Source organism: Macrotis lagotis, chromosome 1, assembly GCF_037893015.1.
Source record: "Macrotis lagotis isolate mMagLag1 chromosome 1, bilby.v1.9.chrom.fasta, whole genome shotgun sequence".
Taxonomy (NCBI): domain Eukaryota; kingdom Metazoa; phylum Chordata; class Mammalia; order Peramelemorphia; family Peramelidae; genus Macrotis; species Macrotis lagotis.
The window spans coordinates 802,712,348-802,726,878 of record NC_133658.1 but is presented as its reverse complement, the minus strand read 5'-3'; the positions used below and the strand labels follow the sequence as shown (position 1 = coordinate 802,726,878).

Genomic DNA, 14,531 nt, shown 5'->3' with positions numbered 1-14,531 from the left:
ATAATAATAATAATAATAATAATAATACTGGAAAGGTTGGGGCCAGCATACAACAGTTTGTGATCATTATCATAGACAAAAATAATGGTTGACCTTTATGTAGTTCCTTAAAAATTCTCCTACCACCTTCTCTAATAAGTACTACAAGGAATTATCACCATTTTACATTTGATGAAACTGAGGCTCAGAGAAATTAACTACATGACTTATCTATTATCATACAGTTAGCAAATGTTAAATAAGAATTTGAACCCAAATCATTTATTCTCTCAAAGATCACTTAACTTTTCCTTCTCTGAAGAAAACTATGTCACCAACCTCATCTCCTCCCCAAGACACATACACACTCTCAATAAACTACAATAAAAAACCCCTAATACCTCCAGGATCAAATATAAAATCTTCTGTTTAACATTCAAAGATCTTCATAATCATCCCTCCCCCTACCTTGACCTTTCTTTCTTACACCTTCCTGCCCACCACAAACTGACTCAGTCCAGTGATACTGGCCTCCTGGCTATTCCACAAACAAGACACTCCATCTCTAGACTCTGGACATTTTCTCAGGCTGTTCCCCATCGCTGGAATGTTCTTCCTCTTTATTTCTGTCTCTTGGCTTCCCTGGCTTAATTTAAGCTCCAACTAAAATTCTATCTACTACAGGAAGTCTTTCTCAACAACTCTTAATTCTAGTATTTTCCCTTTCCTAATCATTTTCAAGTTATTCTGTATAGAGTTTGTTTGGATATACTTGTTTGCTTGTTGGCTCCCTATTACATTGTAAGCTACTTGGGTTAGAAGTTGTCTTTTGTTTCTTTTTTCATCTTCAGTGCTTAGTACAGGGGCCTCCTGGTAGATCATGAATAAATGATTACTCACTGACATTTCTACAGAATCGAGGGGTTGGAAACAGATGATCTCAAAGTTCCTTCTATCTCTAAATCATATGATTTCATGAATAAATAAATGAATGAACTGGGTCAGGTTGTAATGAGCCTAGAATGTCAGATTAAAGAATTTAATTTCTTTGCATTAGGTAGTACAAATCCTATATAGGGTTAACTGAGCTCTTCTTACCTCAGATCAGTTGCAAAACTGGTCTCAGAGCCTCATGGGCCATGTCTCAATCTACCTCCTCCCTTTGTATATCAGCCCAGCTCAGCTGTGATTATACAGGCAGCTGTGGCCCCTGGGGTGGGTGTTGGGTTTGGCAGGCCCACCTCCCAACTTGTTGAAAATAGAGTCTTCAGCAGATCAGATGTCAGAATGGGACCAGTGCATGAGGGTCAGAATGGGGCCAGTGCATGAGGGTCAGAATGGGGCCAGAGTAGAAGGGTCATGGGTCAAAGGCTCTAAAAGTAAAACAGTCCAGCTTTCATAGATGAGGAAACTGAAGCAGAGATTCATACTACTCCATTGGCTTCAACTCCAAAGTTCTTTATACTATAAACAAGACTTCCAATTTGAATCCTGAAGAGCTTTCCAGGAACTTGAGGCACCATCAGAAGAGTCTCACTCACACTGTGATTATTGATCAATTGTCCTCCAGTGTCCCGTTCATTCCTCCTCTCCCATTCTGTTGTTCAAATCAAAGATCCAGAAGCCTGATTTTCTGTAAGGGCACAATCATTTACTTGTTGTATAGCCTTGAGCAAGACATTTAACTGCAATGACCTCTGTTTTCCTATCTCTAAAACAAGGACAATACTTTTTATATAACCAACTCACAAAGATATTGTGAAGATCCACTAGGACAATAGATATATAAAATACTTTTATAAATTGTAAAACCCTATGTAAATATTGTATTATCAGTAATAGAAATAGGATTATAATGACTTATGACATTATTACTCTTGTGTATTTACATTATTAAAGTGGATTCTTGGAAACCTAGAAGACATAGAATTCCTCTTTCATAGTGTGGAAGATAATTTTGAGCTAGGGAGTAGTAATGTGAAATGTGCAGCTACCTAGGAGAACAGGAGACCACCAGTTGGAATCAACAGGATTGAATTAAAACAGTGTTAGAGCTTTAAGGCAACATAAAATGAAAGAATCATAGGATGTCAAGTTCAAAGGTTTCTATCTCAAAAGGAATACATACAAGACCAACAATATTCCCTATCATACCTTGGTAACTAATTGGTCATCTAACTTCTCTTGAGGACATTGACTGATAGATAACTCACTATCTAGGCACTTTACTTTGGGAATGCTCTGATTTTTAGGAAGTCATTTACTTAAGAAAATAAACCAGAAGCTTCTCCTCTGCATATTCAAACCTTATTCTTAATTCCACCCTCTGGAGTCAAGAAAAATAAATTTCACCCTTCTTCCACAGGACAGTTCTTCAAATACTTGAAGACAGTCATCATATTGTTCTCACCTTGACTTCTCAACTTTAAGCTGAACATCTCTAGTTCCTTTGACCAATGACACTAGTTTCCAGTCCTAGATGCCTCCTTCTGAACCAGTTTAAGATTGTCAATGTCCTTCCTAAAATGAGATACTCAAGACTGAATCCAACATCAGGATAGAAGGTAGTAGAATTGTCATTATCCACATAGGCTGCCTAACATAATACAACATAAAATTATATTAGCTTGTGGGGCAGCTGCAGGATAGTGTTGATGCACATTAATTTTGCATTTCACTTGAAACCCCAATTCTTTTTCACAGGAACTGTAGTCTAACCACACCTCTCCTATTCTACATGAGTGCTGTGTATTTTTTTAAACAAAGCATTTGTTGCTGGTGTTTGGTTGTTTCGGTCATGTTGTTTCTTTGTGACCTCATTGGGGTTTTCTTGAAAAAGATACTGGAGTGGTTTGCTAGTTCCTTCTCCAGCTCATTTCACAGATGATAAAAATGAGGCAAAAAAGGGTCAAATGACTTGCCCAGGATCACACAGTTATAAGTGTCTGAGACCAGATTTGAACTCAGGAAGATGAATCTTCCTGATCTCAGGCCTGGCAATCTATCTATTGTACCATCTAGATGCCCAACCTAAGCATAGAACTTAACATTTGTTCCTGTTAAACTTCATCTCATTAGATTTGTCCCATTGTTGAAAAAGTCAAGATGGTGGAGAAAAAGCACAGACTCGCCTAAGTTCTCTCAAATTTCCCTCCAAACAACTTTAAACAGAGCCAGACAACTTGTGAGAAGGACATTACAGGGATTCCTTTGCTAGCACAAGATGCAGAACTCTGTTGCTTTGTACAAGGATCCAGGTCGCAGTCTTGGGTCAAAGTCCTAGTCTGAGAAGAAGCACTAGCAGACCAAAATTTGTGGTTGCAGGGGAATGAGGACTGTGGTCACATTTCCAGGGTGAAGAAGTGCCTGTGGTCAATCATAGACCAGAACACAAGTCAATAGAGTAGTAAACACACCTTTCCTTAGATCATATCACTTTGGAAGAACGGAAAACTTGACATTACCCCAGAATTAGCTTTAAAAGAAACTGCAAACACACACACACACACACACACACACACACACACACACACACCTGAAGACAGAGACAGTGCCACCTCCACCCTGGAAGTACATCTCAGCTTTAACATATAAAGTTAAAAGTCAAGAAACAGGCTAGCAAAATGAACAAACAACCTCAAAATAATTTTCTATGGTCATCTTAAAAACATAACAAGCTACACTAAATGATAAAAAGTAAAAAAAAAATTCATCGGCAAGAAGAACTTTTTAAAAACCAGAATTGACCACATAGGAAAATATATACAACAATTTACTGATGAAAAGAACTTCTTAAAAATAGAATTAGTTCAATGGAAAAGGAAATACAAAAGGTTGTTGGAAAAAGGAATTCTTTAAAAATGAATTGGGCAGGGCAGCTAGGTGGTGTAGTGGATAAAGCACCTGCCCTGGAGTCAGGAGTACCTGAGTTCAAATGCAGCATCAGACACTTAATAATTACCTAGCTGTGTGGCCTTGGGCAAGGCACTTAACCCCATTTGCCTTGCAAAAAAAAACACTTAAAAAAATGAATTGGGCAAAAATTCCAGGACTATCAGTTAAAAGAAAAAAATCTTACAAGCAGCCAGAAAGAAAAAATGTAAATACCAAGGAGCCACATTAAGGATTACACAGGACCTGGCTGCATCAACATTAAGGGATTGAAGGGTCTGGAATGAGATATTCCAAAGAGCAAGGGAGCTTGGAATGCAGCCAAGAATCCACTACCTGGCAAAGCTGAGCCTTCTCTTCCAGGGAAAAAGATGGACATTTAATGAAATGGGACACTTCCAAGATTTCATGATGAAAAGACCAGAGCTAAATAGAAAATTTGAACATCAAACAGGAGGCTCAAGAGACACATGAAAAGGTAAAAATAAAAATACTACTATACAATAAGATGAAACTGGCTATATACCCACTTGGGTGATAGAGTCTCATAACTCTTGAGAATTGTAACTCTATTAGAGAGAATATACATAGCCAGAAGTGATGGACACTCATAACTTTTCTGTGACTTAGAATGATTTAAAAACAATAACTCCTTAAAAAGAGGGGCAGTAAGGAGAAGGGAGGTTGGAGGGAGACTGAATGGGGTAAATCTCATTACATCAAGAGGTACAAAAGACCTGTTGTAATTGAGGGGAAGAAGGGAGGAGGTTTAGAACCACCTGAATCTTCATCTCATCAGACTTGGCTTAAAGTTGATTCAGACATGCTTAATCAAGTTAAGAAACTTATCTTACCTGTCAAGCATTAAAAGGGGGAAAGGGGAGTGGGGGACAGAGAGGGGGAGGAAAAAGGGGAACTAACAGAAGGAAGGGAAAAAGGGAAAAGGGGGGAGGGGGTTGATATAAGAGGGCAAACACACTGAAGGTGGCAATATTAAGAAAAAAACACTGGGGAATATGGATAAAGGGGGAAAAGGGGGAAATACAAACAGAAGGAAGATAGCATAGAGGGCAATAAAGAGTTAATAATTATAACTTTGAATATGAATGGGATGAACTCTCCCTTAAAATGTAAGCAAATAGCAGAGTGGGTTAAAAACTAGAATCCTATAATATGCTGCTTACAAGAAACTCATTTCAAGCAGAGAGATACATATAGAGTAGAGGTAAAAGGTTGGAGCAAAATACATTTTGCTTCAGCTGAAGTGAAGAAAAGCAGGGGTAGCAATCCTTATCTCAGACAAAGCAGCTGCAAAAATAGATAGTGTTAAAAGAGATAAGGAAGGAAACTTTATCCTCCTAAAAGGTACCATAGACAATAAAGTAATTTCAATACTAAATATGTATGCACCCAATGGAACAGCATCCATATTCTTAGAGGAGAAGCTGAAAGAGCTACAGAAAAATGTAGACAGCAAAGCTCTACTGGTGGGAGACCTCAACCTCCCACTCTCAGATTTAGATAAAATGAATCATAAAATAAACAAGAAGGACGTTAGGAATGTAAATAGATTGTTAGAAAACCTAAATATGATAGACCTATGGAGGAAAATGAATGGGGATAGAAAGGAATATACTTTTTCTCTGCAGTACATGGCATTTACATAAAAATTGACCATGTACTAGGACATAAAAACCTAATGATCAACTGCAGAAAGGCAGAAATAGTGAATACATCTTTCTGAGATTATAATGCAATAAAAATCATATGCAATACTGGATCAGGGAGATATAGACCCAGAACTAATTGGAAACTAAATAACCTCATTTTAAAGAATGAGCGGATCAAGCAACAAATTATAGAAAGAATTATTTCATCCTAGATAATGACAATAATGATACAACATACCAAAACCTATGGGATACATTCAAAGTGGCTGCCAGGGGATATATTATGTCTTTAAATGCTTACATGAATAAATTAGAGAAAGAAGAAATCAATGAACTAAATATGCAACTAATAAAATTAGAGAAAGAACAAATTAAAACCCCCCAATTAAATACCAAATTAGTATTTCTAAAAATTCAAGGAGAAGTTAATAAAATCAAAAGCAAGAAAACTATTGAATTAATAAATAAAATCAAGAGGTGGTTTTATGAGAAAACCAATAAAATTGATAAACCTTTGGTAAATTTGATTAAAAAAAAGAAAGAAGAAAACCAAATTGCTAGTATCATAAATGAAAAAGGTAAACTCACTACCAATGAGGAAGAAATTAAAGTAATAATTTGTAATTATTTTGTCCAACTCTATGCCAATAAATTTGACAATCTAAGTGAAATGGATGAATATTTACAAAAATATAAGTTGCCCAGATTAAATGAAGAGGAAATTAAAAACCTAAATAGCCCTATCTCAGAAAAAGAAATTCAATAAGCCATTATTGAACTTCCTAGAAAAAATTCACAAGTGAATTCTATCAAACATTTAAGGAACAATTGGTTACAATTCTATATAAACTCTTTGGAAAAATAGGTGAAGAGAGAACTCTGTCTAACTCTTTCTATGACACCAATATGGTGCTGATACCTAAACCAGGAAGAGTTAAAACAGAGAAAGGAAATTATTGACCTATCTCCCTGATGAATATAGATGTGAAAATCTTAAATAAAATCTTAGTAAAATGATTACAAGTTATCACTAGGATAATATATTATGATCAAGTAAGATTTATCCCTGGAATGCAGGGTTCTTTCAATAAAAGGAAAACTGTTAGTATAATTATATCAATAGCATACCATTCAGAAATTGTATGATCATATCAATAGATGCTGAAAAAGCTTTTGAGAAAATACAGCACCCATTCCTACTAAAAACACTAGAGAGTGTAGGAATAAATGGTTTGTTCCTTAGAATAATAAGCAGTATCTATCTGAAACCATCAACAAGCAATATATTCAATGGGGAGAGGCTAGAGGCATTCCCAATAAAATCACGGGTGAAACAAGGATGCCCATTATCACCACTACTATTCAATATCATATTAAAAATGTTAGCCTTAGCAATAAGAGAAGGAAAAGAAATTGAAGGAATTAGAATTGGGAAGGAAGACATAAAACTCTCACTCTTTGCAGATGACATGATGGTATCCCTAGAGAATCCCTGAAAAGTTATCTAAAAAACTACTAAAAATAATTATCAACTTTTGCAAAGTAGCAGGATATAAAATAAACCCTCATAAATCCTCAACATTTTTATATTTGACTAGCAAGACAGCAGAAAAAGCTAGAAAGAGAAATCCCATTCATAGAAAGAGAAATCCCATTCAAAGTAACCTCAGACAAAAATAAAATACCTGGGAATCTATCTGTCAAGGCAGACTCAAAAACTTATTGAAAACAATTATAAAACTATTCTCACACAAATAAAATTGGATTTAAATACCTGGGCAAACAACTGTTCATGAATAGGTCGAGCTAATATATAAAAAAAAAATGACAATTATACCAAAGCTAAACTACTTGTTTAACTCCCTGCCAATCAAAATTCCAAAAAAATTACTTTAAAGAGTTAGAAAAAGTTGTAAGTCAATTTATATGGAGAAATAAAAAGTCAAGAATTTCCAGGGATTCAATGAAAAAAAAGTGCAAAAGAAGGCAGCTTAGCCTTACCAGATCTAGAATTATATTATAAAGCATCAGTCATCAAAACTATCTGATATTGTCTAAGAAATAGAGTCATGGATCAATGGACTAGACTAGGTGCAATAGCAGGAAATGATTATAGTAGTCTGCTGTTTGATAAACCCAAAAACTCTCTCTTTGATAAAAACTGTTGGGAAAATTGGAAGTTAGTATGGAAGAAACTTAGATTAGACCAACACCTCACACCCTATACCAAGATAAGATCCAAATTGATACAGGATTTAGACATAAAAAACAATATTATAAACAAACTAGAAGATCAAGAAATAGTTTACCTGTCAGATCTATGGAAATGGAAACAGTTTATGACCAAGGAAGAGATAGAGAACATCATCCAAAACAAATTAAATAATTTTGACTACATTAAATTAAAAAGCTTTTGCCCAGACAAAACCACTGTAAACAATATCAAAATAAATGTAGTAATTGGGAAACAATTTTTGCAACTAGTGTTTCTAACAAAGGACTCATTTCTAAAATATACAGAGAACTGAGTCAAATTTCCAAAAAATCAAGTCATTCCCCAATTGACAAATGGTCAAAGGATATGCAAATACAATTTACAGCTGAGGAAATCAAAGCAATCCATAGTCATATGAAAAATTGCTCCAAATCATTACCTATTAGAGAAATGCAAATTAAAGCATCTTTGAGATGCTCTCATACCTCTCAGACTGGCCAGTATGACCAGAAAGGACAAGGATCAGTGTTGGAAGGGATGCGGGAAATGTGGGACACTAATACATTGTTGGTGGATCTGTGAACTGATCCAACCTTTCTGGAGAGCAATTTGGGACTATGCCCAAAGGGCAACAAAAATGTGCATACCCTTTGACCCAGCAATACCACTACTAGGTCTATACCCTGAAGAAATGATGAGAAAGGGTAAAAACATCACTTGTACAAAAATATTTATAGCAGCCTTGTTTGTGGTGGCAAAAAATTGGAAATTAAGTGAATGTCCTTCAATTGGGGAGTGGTTTAACAAACTGTGGGGTATATATAACATGGAACACTATTGTTCTATTAGAAACCAAGAGGGATGAGAATTCAGGGAATCCTGGAAAGATTTGCATGAACTGATGCTGAGAGGGATGAGGAGAACCAGAAAAACATTGTACATCCTAACAGCAACATGGGGGTGATGATCAATCTTGATGGACTTGCTCATCCCTTCAGTGCAACAGCCAGGGACAATTTTGGGCTATCTGCAATGGAGAATACTATTTGTATCCAGAGAAAGAATTAGGACTTTGAACAAGGACCAAAGACTATTCCCATCAAATTAGAAAAAAAAATGTTATATTATTATGTAATTTTACTATCTCACACTTTATTTCTTTTTCCTTAAGGATATGAATTCTCTGTCATCACATTCAACTGAGATCAATGTATAACATGGAACCAATGTAAAGACTAACAGAATGCCTTCTGTGGGGGGAGGGGGAGGGAATCAAGAATGGGGGGGAAATGTAAAACTCAAAATAAATAAAATATTTCTTTAAAATAAATTAATTGGGCAAGTGGAAGCTAATGATTCTATGAGACAGTAAGAAATAATAAAATGAAAAAATGAAAAATAGAAGAAAAATGTAGAATATCTCATTGGAAAAACAACTGACCTGGAAATTAAATCTAGGAAAAATAATTTAAGAATTATTGGACTACTAGAAAACCATAGTCAATCCTAGACATTGTCTTTCAAGAAATTATCAATGAAAACTATCCTGATAGTCTAGAATAAGAGGGGAAAATGGAAATTAAAAGAATTCACCAATCATCTCCCAAAATGAAAAATCCTAGGAATATTTTAGCTGAATTCCAAGCTCCCAGATCAAGAATAAAATATTACAAGCATCCATAAAGAAACAATTCAAATATTGTGAAGCAAGTCAGGATAGCACAAGATTTAGCCTCTTCTACATTAAAGGACTAGAGGGCTTGAAAAATAAAATTCTGGAAGATAAAGGAACTAGCATTATAGCCAAGAATAACCTACTCAGAAAAATTGAGTATAATCCTTCAGAAAAAAAAAGATATTCAATGAAATAAAGACTTTCAAGCATTCCTGATGGAAAAACCCAAACTGAGTAGAAAATTTGACTTTCAAATACAAGACTCAAGAGAAACATAAAAAGATCAAGCAGGAAAAAGAAATCACAGGTTAAAATGCTTATATTCCTACAAGGGAAAATGATACCTGTAACACCTAAGAATTCTAACATTACTAGGGCAGTTAGAAGGAGTATACATAGAGGGCATGGGTGTGAGTTGAATATGATGGAATTCTATCTAAAAATAAATAAAATTAAGGGATGAGAAAATAAATTGAAAGATGGGAAAGGGTGAGGCAGAATGGGTTTCTTACATAAAAGTTCCTTACATAAAAGTTTTCACATTGGAAGGGAAGACAGAGGAGAAGGAAAATAGCAGATGAACTTTACTCATAGGAATTGGCTCAAAAAGGAAATAACATACGCATTCAGTTGGGTACAGAAAGCTATCTCAACCTAAAGGAAAATAGGAGAGGAAGGAAAAAAAGAAGGGCTGGGGGCTGATGGAAAGGCGGCAGATTGGAGGAGACAGTAGTCAAAAGCAAAATGTTTTTGAGGATGGACAGGGTGGAGAGAGAGAGAGAGAGAGAGAGAGAGAGAGAGAGAGAGAGAGAGAGAGAGAGAGAGAGGAAGTTAAAGAGGAGGAAAAATAGGATGGAGGGAAAAATATGTGCTATCAGAAATGTGAAAAATTCTCAATCTTTCTTATAAAGGCCTCATTTCTCACGTCTAAGAGAATTGTCAAATTTATAAAAGTAATAATTTATAAAAATAAGTCATTCCTCAAATGAGAATGGTCAAAGGATATAAACAAGTTATATTCAGATGAAGAAATTAAATCTATCCATAATTATGAGAATGTTCTAAGTCACTATTTATTAGAAAAATGCAAATTAAAACAAATTTGAGGTACCACCTCACACCTGTTGGATGGTCTAATATGATAGAAAGGAAAAATGATAAATATTGGAGGGAATATGGGAAAATTGTACCAGTAGAGCTATGAACTGATTCAACCATTCTGTATAGCAATTTGAAACTATACTGAAAGAGCTTTAAAACTGTGACTACCTTTTGAATCAACAATCCCACTAGTAGATCTGTATTACAAAAGGATACAAAGCAAAAAGGAAAAGGACATATACATATATGTATAAAGATATATATATAGCAGTTCTTTTTGTGGTGGAAATTAAGACATGGTATATGATTATGTTGTAATACTGTTTAACTATAAGAAATGAGGAGTATGCTCCATACAAAGTGAAATGAACAGAACCAGGAAAACATTGTAACCAGAAATAGCAATATTGTATAATGCTCAACTGTGAATGACTCAGCTTTTCTCAACAATACAATAATCCACAACAATTTTGAAAGTGTAAGATAAAAAAAATACTATTTCCAAAGAAAGAATTGATAGTCTGAAAGTAGATCAAAGTATATTTTATAAACTTTATTTTTCTTGAGTTTTTGCTCTGTTTTCTTTTACAACATGACTAATATGAAAATATGTTTTTGTATGACTGCACCTATTTTAATTGCTTGCCTTCTCAATGAGGAAGAAGAGAAGGGAAGGAAGAAGGTAGAAAGAGAAATTGGAACTCAAAATTTTTTTTAGGTTTTTTGCAAGGCAAATGGGGTTAAGTGGCTTGCCCAAGGCCACACAGCTAGGTAATTATTAAGTGTCTGAGACCGGATTTGAACCCAGGTACTCCTGACTCCAGGGCCAGTGCTCTATCCACTGTGCCACCAAGCTGCCCCAGAACTCAACATTTTTAACAGTAAATGTGAAAAATTGTTTTACTTGTAATTGGGGAAGAATAAAAATTATCCCAATATTTTCACCTATTGACCTCTTAACTCAGCTGTCCCCTTTTTGTAGCAATTCCCATACATGCTCTAAGCTTTGTAATATCTGTCAGTTTGATGAGTGCAGCCTTAGTTAAGTCATTAATAAAGATACTGAATCTGGAACACTCCACAGATTTCTTCTGTGTGACATTGATTTACTACTGACATTAAATTCTTTGGAACCAGTGGAACCATAAGATTTGTGTTGTAATCCTGCTGTCTAATAAAACTGACCATTCACAAGGACCCTTCCACATGTTTGTTGAAATTATTCTTTCCTCGGGGACTAATTCAAGTGACCTCCACCTCCATAAAGGTTTCCTTGCCTTCCCCTCAAATTTTCCTAAAGTGTTTTATTTGGATCTCTCCTTTGTCCCATCATATTCTTTTAGAATATGTCATATCCTGACCCATTTCTATTGTAAATTAAACATTCTTGGAAAACAGAAGCTAAGTTTTATTTCATCCTTGTATCTTTAATCAGTGCAATAGCAAGGATTCATTAAGCCCCTTCTGTGTGGTGTATAGGACATTCAGGGAGGACTAGCACCTCTGGTAAGAGGGCTTGCCCAGTCCTTTTCAAGGCTGCTCATCCAACTTTGGTGTCTACCTGTCACCCAACTCTCAGCTGTGACTCCAAGAAATTGTAGCACCTGCAGTGAACACACCCTGGTAAAACCATCTGGGCACTTTCCATGCTGCCCAGGAGGGGTCCATATGGCATTGTTCACGGTTTCCATCGTAACTTTCAAGGGAAACTTTCACAATGTCCGGAGCCCTGGATGTCTTGCAGATGAAGGAGGAGGATGTCCTCAAATTCCTCACTGCAGGCACCCATTTGGGTGGCACCAGTTTGGACTTCCAGATGAAACAGTATATCTACAAAAGGAAGAGTGATGGCATCTATATCATTAATTTGAAGAGAACTTGGGAAAAGCTTCTGCTGGAAGCTCATGCCATTGTTGCCATTAAAAAATCTAGCTGATGTTAATGTCATCTCATCCAAGAACACTGGCCAGAGAGCTGTTCTGAAATTTGCTGCTGCCACTGGTGCCACACCTATTGCTGGATGCTTCACCCCAGGCACCTTCACTAACCAGATCCAGGCAGCTTTCAGGGAGCCTCACCTCTTGGTGGTCACTGATCCTCGTGCAGATCATCAGCCTTTGACTGAAGCATCATATGTTAACCTTCCAACCATTGCACTGTGCAACACAGACTCCCCACTTTGCTATGTGAACATTGCCATTCCATGTAACAACAAGGGAGCTCACTCAGTGGGTCTGATGTGGTAGATGCTGGCCCAAGAAGTCCTGTGGATGCATGGTACCATCTCCTGTAAGCACCCATGGGAGGTCATGCCTGATCTTTACTTCTACAGAGATCCAGAGGAGGTTGAAAAAGGAAGATCAGGCCATAGCTGAGAAGGCAGTGACAAAGGAGGAATTTCAGGGTGAATGGACTGCACCTGCCCAGAATTCACTGCTGCTCAGCCAGAGGTGGCTGATTGGTCTAAGGGCATCCAGGTGCCATCTGTGCCCATTCAGCAGTTCCCTACTGAAGATTGGAGTGCTCAGCCGGCTACTGAGGACTGGTCTGCAGCAACTACTGCTCAAGCCACTGAATGGGTAGGAACTACCACAGAGTGGTCCTAAGTTTTACCCAGAAGCTCTAATAGTGTTGGGAAAATGCTGATGGAAAATAAACATTGGTTTCATAAAAAAAAAGCCCATCTAGGCAGACCGCCTAAGCCAGGTTTAGGGAAACCCAGTAGGCCTGCAACCCATTGGTGAGGGATGGCTAACCCAAGTATGTAAAGACTTCCCTCCCTCTCACCCCCAGGGTGTGGGTGGGGATGATGGGTAAATGAGAACAATTTTTTTCCAAAGGTCATGAATGGAGCTAAAGCAGAAGTTTTGGAGTGCTTATAGTTTGGTTAGATCCCCAAATACTTCAAGGTCATATGTTGCAACTTGGGCCATCACTGGTCATGCTGACTTTTATTTTGCCACCAGACTTCAGTGATTTTGGAAGAGAGAGTGAGGTTAAACTCTTCTTTACTTAAATACAATTTTTGCACAAATCAAGATATCACCTCATGATGTCATTGGTGCTTTTTGAAAACCAAACATGTACCTCATACAATACTAGGAACTAGTAATACTAGAGACAAATGTGAAAGGAGTGTACAGTCTAGCCACTGATGCCAAGCATATAGTAGATATTTAGCAAAGATTTGCTAAATTTGAATAATGTAGAGCTACTCCTGCACTCTTCTAAAAAAATCTTATCTGTTCCTTTTAATGAAGATATATCCCTTCCAGAAGTGGCAGTAGTGAATCAATATATAGCATTAGTGTTAAGAAGACATGAGCTCAAGTCCTATTTCTAACATGTGACTGTGTGACTTTGACAAGTCACTTAACCTCTCAATGTCTCTAGGTTCCCCTCTAAGATTCTAAGCTGAAAAACTCTTAGCTATATGCATTGGAAGAGGACATTTCTCCACCAGGAGTTCCCTATACCCAGAAAATCACACATCCAAACCAATGTCTTCTTAGAGGTGTCATCTAATTATGATGGATCCCAAGTCCTGTCCACCAAGTATTCATGATTGCTATGAGATACAACTGATCCCCTTACATTACAATGTCTAATTTACTTGCATATAAAGATAGGGGCTGTGCAATAATTACTGCTCCTCTTCCTAAGGTGGGGGTAGAGGCAGAATACCATAGTAGACAGAGAGCTTCCCTTAAGACCTAAAGACTAAAGTTCAAATCTCTTTTCTGACATATACTGTCTGTGTGATACTGGGCAACTGTCCTCATCTCTCAGTGGCCCAGGCACTCTCCAGAACTTTCTATGGTTGTGAGTGGCAGAGAAGAGGCTATCCTACCTTTTCTTGTATCAATGAAATTACAAGTCCAATACCTTTCCCTACCTTTCTGAGTATTATTAAATGTTAGTATAGAACATATATTAGAAGAGAGAATGTCAGAACAGAATATATATAGACTATTAGATCTGCAAGGAACCTTAATGAATG

General features: G+C 36.7%; 1 pseudogene; it reads left to right on the top strand.

Annotated features, from left to right (window-relative positions):
* The first annotated feature begins 11,098 nt into the window (after positions 1–11,098).
* LOC141488639 (small ribosomal subunit protein uS2 pseudogene) lies at positions 11,099–13,249 on the top strand (annotated as a pseudogene).
* Positions 13,250–14,531: the final 1,282 nt, after the last annotated feature.